We start from the raw sequence: 12462 nt of genomic DNA, 5'->3' as shown, positions 1-12462 counted from the left end.
GATTCTGGCCCTGACTATCGTCCTCCTCCTCCTGCGGTATACCACGGCCACTGCTGCTAGGAACGGTATATTCATCCTGGCGTCTGAGCTTGTTTGTTGTTTGCATGCAAGACTACACACACAAGCACCATCCATGTCTCACACATGAGAGCCCTCCCATGTGTTAGCCTCACGGCCCTGTACACCCCCCCCATACTTGGCCCCATAAAAACACATGTGCAACCTGCACACTACTGGCACACCACCACACGCACAGCTTACAATCATGATGCATGTACACTTACCGCTCGACTCCAGATGGGTCTGCCTCTCAAGGACCTGGACGTGGAGCGCTGGGGATATGCGTTCCAGGACCCTCATCTGATCATCCGACAAGTGGCCCCGGCGCCCCTTAACATTCGCTGCCTTCAAGAGGCGCCGGGCCTTGTTGAGGGTCCTGGACCTGAAGTCCTCCCAGCGCTTCTTGACATGATGGAATAGTCGGACTGCCACCACCTCTGCGTTGATGGCAGTCACGATGTCCGTCCAGATCCGAGTCCGTCCTTCCTTGTCGGCGTGCAAACTTCCGAAGAGGGCATCATAATGTCCCAGGACTTGCTCCACCAGGACACCAACTTCAGTGGCAGTGAAGCTGGTGCCCCTCTGCCTCTCTGGCCGGGGGTTGCCAGTGGTGCCAGATGTTGCATTGCCCGACATGACAACCCCAGAGGCAGGAGTGGGTGGGCAACTGGGTCCTGGGGCTGGTCTGTGGAGCGATGGAATCCCAGTCGGGAGTCTTCGGTTCCAGCAGAGGTGGTCACAGCAACAGCACCTCTGGCTGATGTGCAGGCAGCAAATGGAAGGGCACGTGGGCAGTAGGCAATCAGGCAGCAGCAGATGGCAGGTGGGAGCGTGCTCGGGGATCTGGGGGGCAGTAATTCAGCCTTCTGGGCAGGAGCGTGGTCTTCCGTGTGCTTACGTGTGGCCAGCTTGATAAGGATTGATTTGGCACGTGAGAATCAAGCACGTCTGCGTGTAATTTGAGGAAAGGGCCTTAGCGCGTAAGCGCGTCAGCACACTTACGCGAATTCGTTGGCCCAAAGGCCCCCAGCATGTAGGCGCGTCTATGACGTTACGCGCACGTGCGTTTTCCATGGTGCGTCGAAAAAATAAGCACGTCAGAGTGTCATAGCGTGCAATTGGTGGAAAGGGCCTCAGCGCATATGCGCATCTGTGACGTGCGTGCGCGGGCGTTTCCCCATGACTGCACGTCAGAGTGTCAGCTCGTGTAATTGGAGGATAGGGCCTTAGCGCGTACACGCGGAAGTGATGCTGGACGTGTGGGCTTGTTTAAAAGGTACGTGTAGAACGCCATTTCCTTGTACGTGCTTTTTGTGGAGAGCGAGTGGGTGAAATCTGTACTTCTTGTCGGTGCACACGCGATTTACTTCACAGCGTTCCAAGTTCGTACTCCCTGTTACCTCTGACAGCTTTTTCTCTTTTTGTCTTTTTCCTGGGCCTGTTTCCTCAAACAGCGTTCACTTCTTCTGTTGTCCTGTCTCCTCAGACAGCATACAATTCTTCTTTTGGCGGGGGTGTTGCCAACGTGCACACGCGCATATTTTTCACGCGATTTTTCCTGGCAGACGGTGAGTCGCGCACGTATTTAACATCTGTGCTTGCCCCGTGTGTTGCGTACCCCTTCAGAGGTCAGTCTAGGCTGCGTGTGACACGCATACGTTCATTTTTGTGTTTCTGGGTGCCACAGCATAGTGCAGGTTTATTTTTCCACACACGTGGTCTAGGAGGGGTTGCGTGCACATTATCTCCCTTTTTTGGGGTGCCGGTGCGTTGCGTGACCCGTCATCTTCCCCCAGGGGTCACATACAGCCTTGCTAGAGCACTAGGGTACGAATTCCATCTAGTACCATACCCCTTTGACCCCCAATTGCCCAGGACAATAGTTTACTGCAACTCCCATACGCACAACAACATCAGTGCCATGGTTGGGAGGCGAGCACGCGGTAAGGGTGGCAAAGGTGGCCGAGCCAAAAGAGGTGGCCGTGGTGGATACGGTAGGGGACATGGCCAGGACTTGCAGGGTGCCCCTAGCCCCCCATGTGTGGGTGACCAGTCAGGGACACCCATGCCCCCCCCCTGGTTGAGGGTAACGTGGCTGACACCATCCCTGCTCAGCCCTTGTTGGACCAGCCCATTGTGGCACCAGACCTGGCACAGGGTGCCTCCATGGCTGACTTCTAGGTCAGCAGGTCTAGGCCACGTGTGGCGGTGCACGTTGGTGTCACCAGGCCACGTGGATGAGGGGCAGCTATGTCATCTGCTGCCCCGAGTAGGCAGGGTGGGGAGGCTGCAGGGGCAGCTGCGGCTCCCTCCACCCCAGCTCTGAGTCTCCCAGCAAGGACAGTGTCGGTCCCAGTCCATCCTGCTGACGTTGCCCCTGACTACATCACATTTCAGCTAATGCATGCACCAAGTCCCATGGTGAGTGTTGATTCCCACACTCCTAGTCCACAGTCCACTGGGGCTCCTGCCCCTAGTGTCCAGAGCGGCGTAGGACGCTCAGGATCCCCACTACCTTCCAAGCGGAAGAGGAAGAGTCCAGTACAGGCTGAAGCCCCAGACACGGCTACACAGTCCGGCCCACCAAGGAAGCCCAGCTTCAATCAGGCCGAACTTGATGCACTTGTGGAGTATGTGTCCGCACATGACAGCGAAATGGTGATTACTGCAGGGTGCAAGACCACACCTGCACAATGTCAGGCACACTGGCAGACCATCGCAGACCTCATAAGTGCCCTTGGATTCGTGAGGCACACAGCTAATGATTGCTACAAGCGCTGGAATGACCTGAAGCGCAGGGCAAAGAAAAAGCTGGCCTCAAGTCATGCCGCAACTCTAGTGACTGGAGGTGGGTCTCCAGCAGAGGACATAAAACTCACTCCACATGAGTATGTTGCTGGGACCTACGTCACGGAGGAACAGATCCAAGGCGTGGGAGACCTGCCAGATTACGAGGCATTGTCGGGTGAGTGCACATGCATGTGTGTGTCATCCATGTGCATGGTGTGTGTGTGAGGGCTTCTGATTGAGTGCCAGGTGAGGGTGTGTGTGCCTGAGTGGTTTGGGTCACCCATGTGCTTCATCCAATACATTCTGCGCACCAGGATGTGGGTATTGCAGTATCCCTTCTGGCAACCGTAGACATTCAGCCCAACCTCACGCCAGTTGCCCTTGAAGTGTCATCTTGCCACAACATAGTTGCGTATTATTCTGTGTTCATTCAGGCTGATTGTTTGCATTCCACCACTTTCACTAGGCATTTCTCAGTCCTATTGTCACATGTGTGACATGGCTATGGTACATGCCATCTGTGTGATGTATGTGTATTGGACATGCCAATCACAGGCCAATGTTTGATGGCACTGCTAGCCAGCATGCAGCAAATGTGTTGGTCTTCCATCTTGCTGTCATCAATGTGTGCCATTTGCCTCCCCTTCATACGCAGTGATGGTGCATGCATGGGAGGGTTATAGTCATGTGGGACATGTGTCAATGAAGTACTGTTTCTGTTGCTTCTCAGCCCTAATTGTGTGCTATGGTGCTAATGTCTGTTCCCATTTCTTTTCATTCATGTCTTTGCAGGGGATGACGCACTTGATACTGCTGGGGTTGTGGAGATGGTGCAGACCCAGGAGGGGTCTCAGGCCCGACCGGGCACCAGTGAGGGAAGTGGTGTGGTGGTGGGTGAGAACTCACACTTGCTGCAGACCATCATCTCAAGGGGTGTCTCTGGGTGCACCTCCTCCGAGCTCTATTCAGGTGTCGATTCGGATGATGAGACCTATGTGCGGTCGCAGGTAAGTATTTCTGGGAGGGATTCTGTACTGTCCAACCCACCTGCACCAGGGGTAGAACCCTCAATGGGGATGTCAGTGTTGGTAGGTCCGCCTTTGGTGGTTACGGATGCAGGGTCACACTCCGCAACATCTGATCCTGTTCCTGGGCCAGCAGATCAGAGGGGGAATGCAGTCCTGCAGCCTCAGGCAGTGCCGGCACAGCAAGGCGCAGTTCGCCTTGCCCCAGACAGGTGTGGTGCCCGCCGACGCGGTGGCTGTACGCCACCTGGCAATACCGCATGGGAGCAATCCCTATACGGTATGGCAAACCAACAGGCAGCATCATCTGAGATGATGGCTTAGGCCATGGATAGGGTGGCCACTTCCATTGTCCCCCAAGAAAGGCTGATGGAACAACTACAGCAGGCAACAGACTCCATTTGCCAGTCACACAGGGAGGACATGTTGGTGTCCAATAGGGACAGGCGGGCGGCACTGGAGACTCTGCGGGAAGCCATTTCTATTGAGTCCCAGGGCCACAGGGAAGCCCTGAGGGTGGAACTCTGTCAGCTCAGGGTGACTCTTGTTGAGCTTGAGGCTTCAACTGACATGAGGACAGAACAGCAGCTGGAGCGGCTCACACGTACGCTCTCAGCTGAGATGCAGGCAACTAGGGAGGAGGTCCGGGCATCCCGTGAGTTGTTGCATGGGGACCTCCGCACGATTATCCTCCAGAACCAGACCTTCCACACCCGCATGCTTGCTGCCATGGAGGACCAGACTAGGGCTTTGCGTGGGCTGCCTCCTATAGTGCCACCACCTCCTGATTCAGCTGCAGAGGGTGAGAAGAGCGACAACAGCGAATCTCTCACAATAGGGTAGCCGTGCAGGCCATGAGCCCATGGAGGTGTTTTTTTCCGCAAGATCCACACAGGTGGGTTTTGGTGTGCACCCTGTCCTCGACCTCCTGGGTGGCCTCCCCCACCCCACCTGGCCCATTCATGGCCATTTTTGATTTTTGATTTTTGATTTTGGATTTTTGATTTTTGATTTTTGATTTTTGATTTTTTGGACAGTGTGTTGCCTTGTGTGGCTCCCGTGGGCATACGCTGTATTGTGGCTGGGCACATGCAGGCTTGCCCTGAATTTGGGTTAGATGCTTGGGTTTGTGTGACACACACCCCTCCTGCTTCCCGTTTCCATGGGCTTGCAAAGGGTGTGCCCAAGTGACATTGACTTACACAGTGACGTTGGACTCCCATTTGATGTGTGGGCAGTCTGTAGTCAATACTGTGTATACATTCCTAGTGCATATTGTTGTTGTATTGTACACTGCATGGTGTATTGATATGTGCCTCTGCATCCATCTCATCCTCCTAATTTGCAGGTCCATTTCTCATGTCTTCACAAGGCGGTCTACTTTGGAAATGGAGTCCATGTTGTAAGCAGTGCACCTACACTTTTGGGTGGCGCTAACACTGTACAGTTGGAAGTGTTCGAAGTGCTGGCATTATCAAGTAGTGAGACTACCAATTTTTTACATCCATACTGTTATGTTTATGGTAGGTTGGAGGTTGTGTAGGTGATTAGTATTATTGGTAAATATTTGGTAATGTGTGTTGTTGGTCCTGCATTACTGTGAGCATTTCATGTGTGGCCAGTTTCCATTAGGGACACTGTAGTTTGTGACACTTCTGTCATGTTGTGGGTATTAATTTGTTTGCTCTCACATAGCATGACATGCCATGGTGTGTTGTGTGGCGGTGCCGGGGAGGGGTTGGGTGACATGGCACTGTTCTCATGTTGTATTTAGCAAGTGGGTATTCATTTTTGCTGCATAGAAGTGTGTCTTTTGATGACACTGCATTGGTGGTGTTTGTGTAGGTAGGGATGCACACATTGTGACACTTCCAGGTGAAAAATCTCAGGCTGCTATGGTTCTGACAGTTGACTGTCCCTTAATTCATCAGAATTGTCAGATTGAGTTATCATTGATTGTCAGATGGCATGTGCCAGGGCTGTGTGCACTCCACAGGGGTGTGATTTCTATGTGAAGTAATTAGCCACCAGCTGCGTACGGGCTGCCTCACCCCGTGCCCTTTCCCCACCCATGCGCGGCGGGGCGTGCATGTGGTTGGGGATGTGGGGGCACCACCATGTCCACAGCCAAGCCCCGGCGTGTTGCAACATTGTGCAAGGCACATGCTGCCAACATGATCCTGCACACTACTGGGGGAGCGTATAACAGCTGCCCGCCAGAACGGTCAAGGGAGCGAAAGCGTGACTTGAGCACTCCGAATGTGCGCTTCACTATGCCCCGGGTTGCAATATGGGCTGTGTTGTATCTTACCTCGGGAGGCGTGATGGGGTTCCGAATTGGCGTCATCATGTGGGTGCTCAGAGGGTAAGCACTGTCCCCTGGGGAGGTGGTGATGGGGATCATTAGTGGGGTAGTGCCATTACTCTGTATCTGTTATGCATGCGGCATTTATACTCACCAAGCAGCCATGCATCGCCATGCCGCCCAGCTTCCATGTCCCAGTTTAGGGTTGACATCCTGTAAATGAAGCTGTCTTGGGTGGACCCTGGATAGTTGGCATATACTGAGGTGATGATTCCCTTGGCATCACATACTACCTGGACGTTGATGGAATGCCAGTGCTTGCGGTTTCGATAGATGTGCTCAGATGCCCTGGGGGACGTTGAGATATATGGGTGCCATCAATGGCACATAGCACTTTGGGGAATTGTGCCACCCTGTAGAAATTCTGGCTGACAGCCTGACTTTCTGCAGGTGTTCTGGGCAGGTATATGTGCCTGCGGACTGATGGGCGTGCAGTGATGATGGCCAACACCTGGTGTAGGTACCGTTACTGCGTGGCCTGTGACACCCCCCCCACTATGGCACTTGTCTGCTGAAATGATCCGGTATCCAAGAAGTGCAGTACATTGAGGACCTTCTCCAGGGGGCTCAGTGCTTGGGAGCACAGGGTGGGTGATGTGAGGTCATCCTCCCACTCACTGACCAGGTCGAGTATTATGTGAGGTAGAAACCTGTACCTCCCATACACCTGGTCATCAGGCATACCAAAAAGGCTGGTTCTAGGTGTGAAGATTCTGGCCCTGACTATCCTCCTCCTCCTCCTGCGGTATACCACGGCCACTGCTGCTAGGAACGGTATATTCATCCTGGCGTCTGAGCTTGTTTGTTGTTTGCGCACACTTTTATGCTGCGTGGGACGTGCGCCAGCTTCATGCTGGCGTATGTGTTTCCGGATTGGACCTTTTTTTTGGCGCGCTGTAGGCAACCATGTAAATCTTCCCGCCCACCCCAGGAATACACGTAACACGCTCTCCCAGGCCCAGTCGCGAGTGAATATTCCCGCCCACCCCAGGAATACACGTAACACGCTCTCCCAGGCCCAGTCGCGTGTGGAAGTTCACGCGAACCCGTATTACACGTACCCAGCTGATATCGCGTGTGGAAGTTAACGCAAACCCCGTAATACACGTACCCTGCTGTTATCCCGTGTGGAAGTTAACGCGAACCCCGTAATACACGTACCCTGCTGATATCACGTGTGGAAGATCACGCGAACCCCGTAATACACGTACCCTGCTGATATCGCGTGTGGAAGTTCACGCGGACCCATACTACACGTACCGTGATGAAATCGCGTGTAAGACTACCCACGCACCGCTGAAATACACGTACCCAGGCAAATCGCACTGCTGGGGGGTGGGGGTGCAGGGAAACATCAGTTGGACATGAGTGGGGGCCTGGTGGAGGGTGCCCCTGACTGCTGGGGTGTGGGGGGTGTGGGAGACATGAATGGGGGCCTGGTGGAGGGTGCCCCTGACTGCTGGGGGGTGGGGGTGCAGGGGGACATGAGTTGGACATGAGTGGGGCCTGGTGGAGGGTGCCCCTGACTGCTGGGGTGTGGGGGGTGTGGGAGACATGAATGGGGGCCTGGTGGAGGGTGCCCCTGACTGCTGGGGGTGGGGGTGCAGGGGGACATGAGTTGGACATGAGTGGGGCCTGGTGGAGGGTGCCCCTAGATGCTGGGGGGTGGGGGTGCTGGGAGACATGAGTGGGGGCCTGGTGGAGGGTGCCACTGGATGCTGGGGGGTGGGGGTGCTGGGAGACATGAGTGGGGGCCTGGTGGAGGCTGCCCCTGACTGCTGGGGCAGTGGGGGGGTGGGAGACATGAGTGGGGGCCTGGTGGAGGGTGCCCCTGACTGCTGGGGGGTGGGGGTGCAGGGGGACATGAGTTGGACATGAGTGGGGGCCTGGTGGAGGGTGCCCCTGACTGCTGGGGGGGTGGGGGTGCAGGGGGACATGCGTTGGACATGAGTGGGGCCTGGTGGAGGGTGCCCCTGACTGCTGGGGGGTGGGGGTGCAGGGGGACATGAGTTGGACATGAGTGGGGCCTGGTGGATGGTGCCCCTGGATGCTGGGGGGTGGGGGTGCTGGGAGACATGAGTGGGGCCTGGTGGAGGGTTCCCCTGGATGCTGGGGGGTGGGGGTGCAGGGAGACATGAGTGGGGGCCTGGTGGAGAGTGCCCCTGGATGCTGGGGGGTGGGGGTGCTGGAAGACATGAGTGGGGGCCTGGTGGAGGGTGCCCCTGGATGCTGGGGAGTGGGGGTGCTGGGAGACATGAGTGGGGGCCTGGTGGAGGATGCCCCTGGATTCTGGGGGGTGGGGGTGCTGGGAGACATGAGTTGGGGCCTGGTGGATGGTGCCCCTGACTGCTGGGGTGTGGGGGTACAGGGGGACATGAGTTGGACATGAGTGGGGCCTGGTGGAGGGTGCCCCTGACTGCTGGGGGGTGGGGGTGCTGGGAGACATGAGTAGGGTCCTGGTGGAGGGTGCCCCTGGATGCTGGGGGGTGGGGGTGCTGTGAGACATGCGTTGGTGGGCAATAGTGCAAGGTGACATGTGGGTTGGCTGGGGGGCATAGCCAAGGTGGATGGGCTGACTACGGGACATGTGCAGGGGTGCAGGTTAGTCCCCTGTGGTGTGGGCCGCCTGCAGGGGCCGTGGAGGGTGTAGAGGGAACAGCTGAGAGGACCCACACAGCCAATTCACGTGTAGGACTCCATGGCACCCCCGAAATACACGTAGGCTGCTGGATTCGCGTGTGGAATTTCCCGCGCACCCGGAGTACACGTAGCCTGCTGGAATCGCGTGTGGAACTTCACGCGCACACCGAAATACACGTACCCTGCAAATTCGCGTGTGAAACTTCCCGCGCACCTTGGAATACATGTACCATGCTGAAATCGCGTGTGAAACTTCACGCGCACCCCGAAATACACGTACCACGGACTATCGCGTGTGGAACTTCCCGCGCACCCCGAAATACACGTACCCAGGCCAATCGCGTGTGGAACTTCCCGCGCACCCCGAAATACACACACACGCTATTTTTCACACAGCGGGTGTCCGTGTTTGTCGGTACCCCTTTGCACCTCATTTGTCCTAGAGGGCCACAGTATGGATATCTCATCATAGCTGTATATAGGTGCTTTTTGTAAGCGCACATTTTGGTGCACATTTATTTCAGGCGCAGGGACGCTACCGCCTGCTTTCTTGTGGTGGACTTGTTTTGCCCTGTGCGCGCCTTTGACCGTGCGCTGGTTTGCCCTATTCGATTCCATGAACACGAGTTGTAGGCGAGCGTGTGGGCGTTCTGCGCACTTGCCTCCTGTACTTCCCCCGTGACGCCCATATTTTCACGCGTTGTTCCCCATTCCGAGTGTTACGCCCCGTGTTCCGCCTACTTTTGTTATGTGTGCCGCGCTATGTGCAATTTCGCTGTGGCTATGGCGCACGCCGTTGGATGACCTGTGCGCCGGCGTGCGCCGCGCACTTTTTCAGCGCACATCCAATATTTTTCTCGCGCACAGACTTCCATGAATCGATGTGCGCTGGTTTCCCTGCCATTTTCGCACTTGCACTGCGATTCGCACAGTTTGGCACCTCTGCGCCGGAATTTTCAGCGCACATTAATTCCATGAATCGGCCTGTATATATTATGGTTAAGTTGGTGTTTCCGTAGGAAGATCACTTTTTGGGCGGCTTATAACTTTGCTCTCCCTGGACGAATCCTCACCAAACTTTGCAAAAAAAGTATTTGGGTCACTCTGCAAAGTTTGGTGAGCATTCGTCCAGGGGGGGCAAAGTTGTAGGGGGGTCCCAAAACTTTTTTTTCCCCATAGACATAATGGGAAAAAATTTTGCTTGCGTCTACAGCCCAAACCGCTGGACGGATTTACACGGCAGTAGCGGCGGCTTGGTCCCGAAAGCATGCTTTGCTTTATTTGGTGTAAATCCGTCCAGTAGTTTTTAAAAAATGACAAAAATGTAAGTGAAAAAAATTAGTGATATCTGTGTTCGCTTCGCGGACACACGTCCCTGTTTGCTCCGTGGACAGGACGGTGATTGGGCAAGCAGCTTGCGTGATGTCCGCGGACATCTGACGTGCTCTCTCATTGGATGCAGTGAAAGCGTGCAGTGTGTCTGGCTTCAGAGACGCCCGCCGTCTTTGTTCCTCGCCACCTGCACAGTAGGTCTTGTGTCTGTCTCCTGTTCCTCCCACCCCCGCTCATGCCCCGTGTGTCCTTCTTGTCCCCCCCAGCCCCATTCATGCTCTGTGTTTCCCCTGTTCCTCCAGCCCCCCTCTCAGGCCATCGGCACACGGTGGCCAGCGGAGGGCCGAGGAGCTGGATCTGCCGCCTGCACACGAACGTTGTGTGTCTCTCTCCCTCCCTCCCACTCCCGCTCATGCCCCATGTGTCTATCTCCCCTTCCCCCCACCCCCGCTCACGCCCCGTGTGTCTCCCTCCCTCCCTCCCACCCCCGCTCATGCCCCGTGTGTCTCTCGAACTCACCCCAGCCCCCGCTCATGCCCCGTGTCTCTCTCTCCCCTTCCCCCCACCACCCGCTCATGCCCCATGTGTTTCTCTCCCTCCCCCCGACCCGTGCTCATGCCCCGTGTGTCTCTCTAACCTCCCCCCACCCCCGCTCATGCCCCGTGTGTCTCTCCCCCTCCCGCCCACCCCCGCTCATGGCCCGTGTGTCTCTCTCCCTCCCCCCCACCCCTGCTCATGCCCTGTGTGTCTCTCTCCCTCCCCTCCTCCCCTGCTCATGCCCCGTGTCTCTCTCTCCTTCCCCCCAACCCCCGCTCATGCCCGGTGTGTCTCTCTCCCTCGCCCTCTTCCCCGCTCATGCCCCGTGTGTCTCTCCCCCTCCCGCCCAACCCCTGCTCATGCCCTGTGTGTCTCTCTCTCTCCCCTTCCCCCCACCCCCCGCTCATGCCCCGTGTGTATCTCTCCCCTTCCCCCCACCCCCCGCTCATGCCCCGTGTGTCTCTCCCCCTCCCGCCCACTCCCCGCTCATGCCCCGTGTGTCTTTCCCCCTCCTGCCCACCCCCCGCTCTTGCCCCGTGTGTCTCTCCCCCTCCCGCCCCCCCCTGCTCTTGCCCCGTGTGTCTCTCCCCCTCCCACCCACCCCCGCTCTTGCCCCGTGTGCCTTTCCCCCCACCCCCGCTCATGCCCCGTGTGTCTCTCCCCCTCCCGCCCACCCCCCGCTCATGCCCTGTGTGTCTCACCCCTTCCCCCCACCCCCCACTCATGCCTCGTGTGTCTCTCTACCTCACCCCCACCCCCGCTCATGCCCCGTGTGCTCTCTCCCTCCCCCCACCCCTGCTCCTGCCCCGTGTGTCTCTCCCCCTCCCGCCCACCCCCCGCTCATGCCCCGTGTGTCTCTCCCCTTCCCCCCACCCCCCGCTCATGCCTCGTGTGTCTCTCTCCCTCCCCCCACCCCCGCTCACGCCCCGTGTGCTCTCTCCCTCCCCCCACCCCCGCTCCTGCCCCGTGTGTCTCTCCCCCTCCCGCCCACCCCCTGCTCATGCCCTGTGTGACTCTCCCCCTCCCGCCCACCCCCCGCTCATGCCCCGTGTGTCTCTCCGCCTTCTGCCCACCCCCTGCTCATGCCCCGTATGTCTCTCCCCCTCCCCCCCACCCCCGCTCATGCCCTGTGTGTCTCTCTCCCTCCCTCCCACCCCCGCTCATGCCCCGTGTGTCTCTCCCCCTCCCGCCCACCCCCCGCTCATGCCCCGTGTGTCTCTCTCCCTCCCGCCCATCGCCCGCTCATGCCCCGTGTGTCTCTCTCCCTCCCGCCCACCCCCCGCTCATGCCCCCCGTGTCTCTCTCCCTCCTGCCCACCCCCCGCTCATGCCCCATGTGTCTCTCTCCCTCCCGCCGACCCCCCGCTCATGCCCCGTGTGTCTCTCTCCCTCCCGCCCACCCCCCGCTCATGCTCCGTGTGTCTCTCTCCCTCCCCCCACCCCCCACTCATGCCCCGTTTGTCTCTCTCCCTCCCTCCCACCCCCCGCTCATGCCCCATGTGTCTCTCTCCCTCCCGCCCACCCCCCGCTCATGCCCCGTGTGTCTCTCTCCCTCCCCCCACCCCCGCTCATGCCCCGTGTGTCTCTCTCCCTCCCCCCACCCCCGCTCCTGCGCTCCTGCCCCGTGTCTGTCTTCTGTTCCCCCCGCTCCTGCCCTGTGTCTGTCTCCTGTTCTCCCCACCCCCTGCTCATGCCCCGTATCTGTCTCCTGTTC

Source organism: Ambystoma mexicanum, chromosome 2p, assembly GCF_040938575.1.
Source record: "Ambystoma mexicanum isolate Mex_15411 chromosome 2p, UKY_AmexF1_1, whole genome shotgun sequence".
Taxonomy (NCBI): Eukaryota; Metazoa; Chordata; class Amphibia; order Caudata; family Ambystomatidae; genus Ambystoma; species Ambystoma mexicanum.
This window is presented reverse-complemented; position numbering follows the sequence as displayed.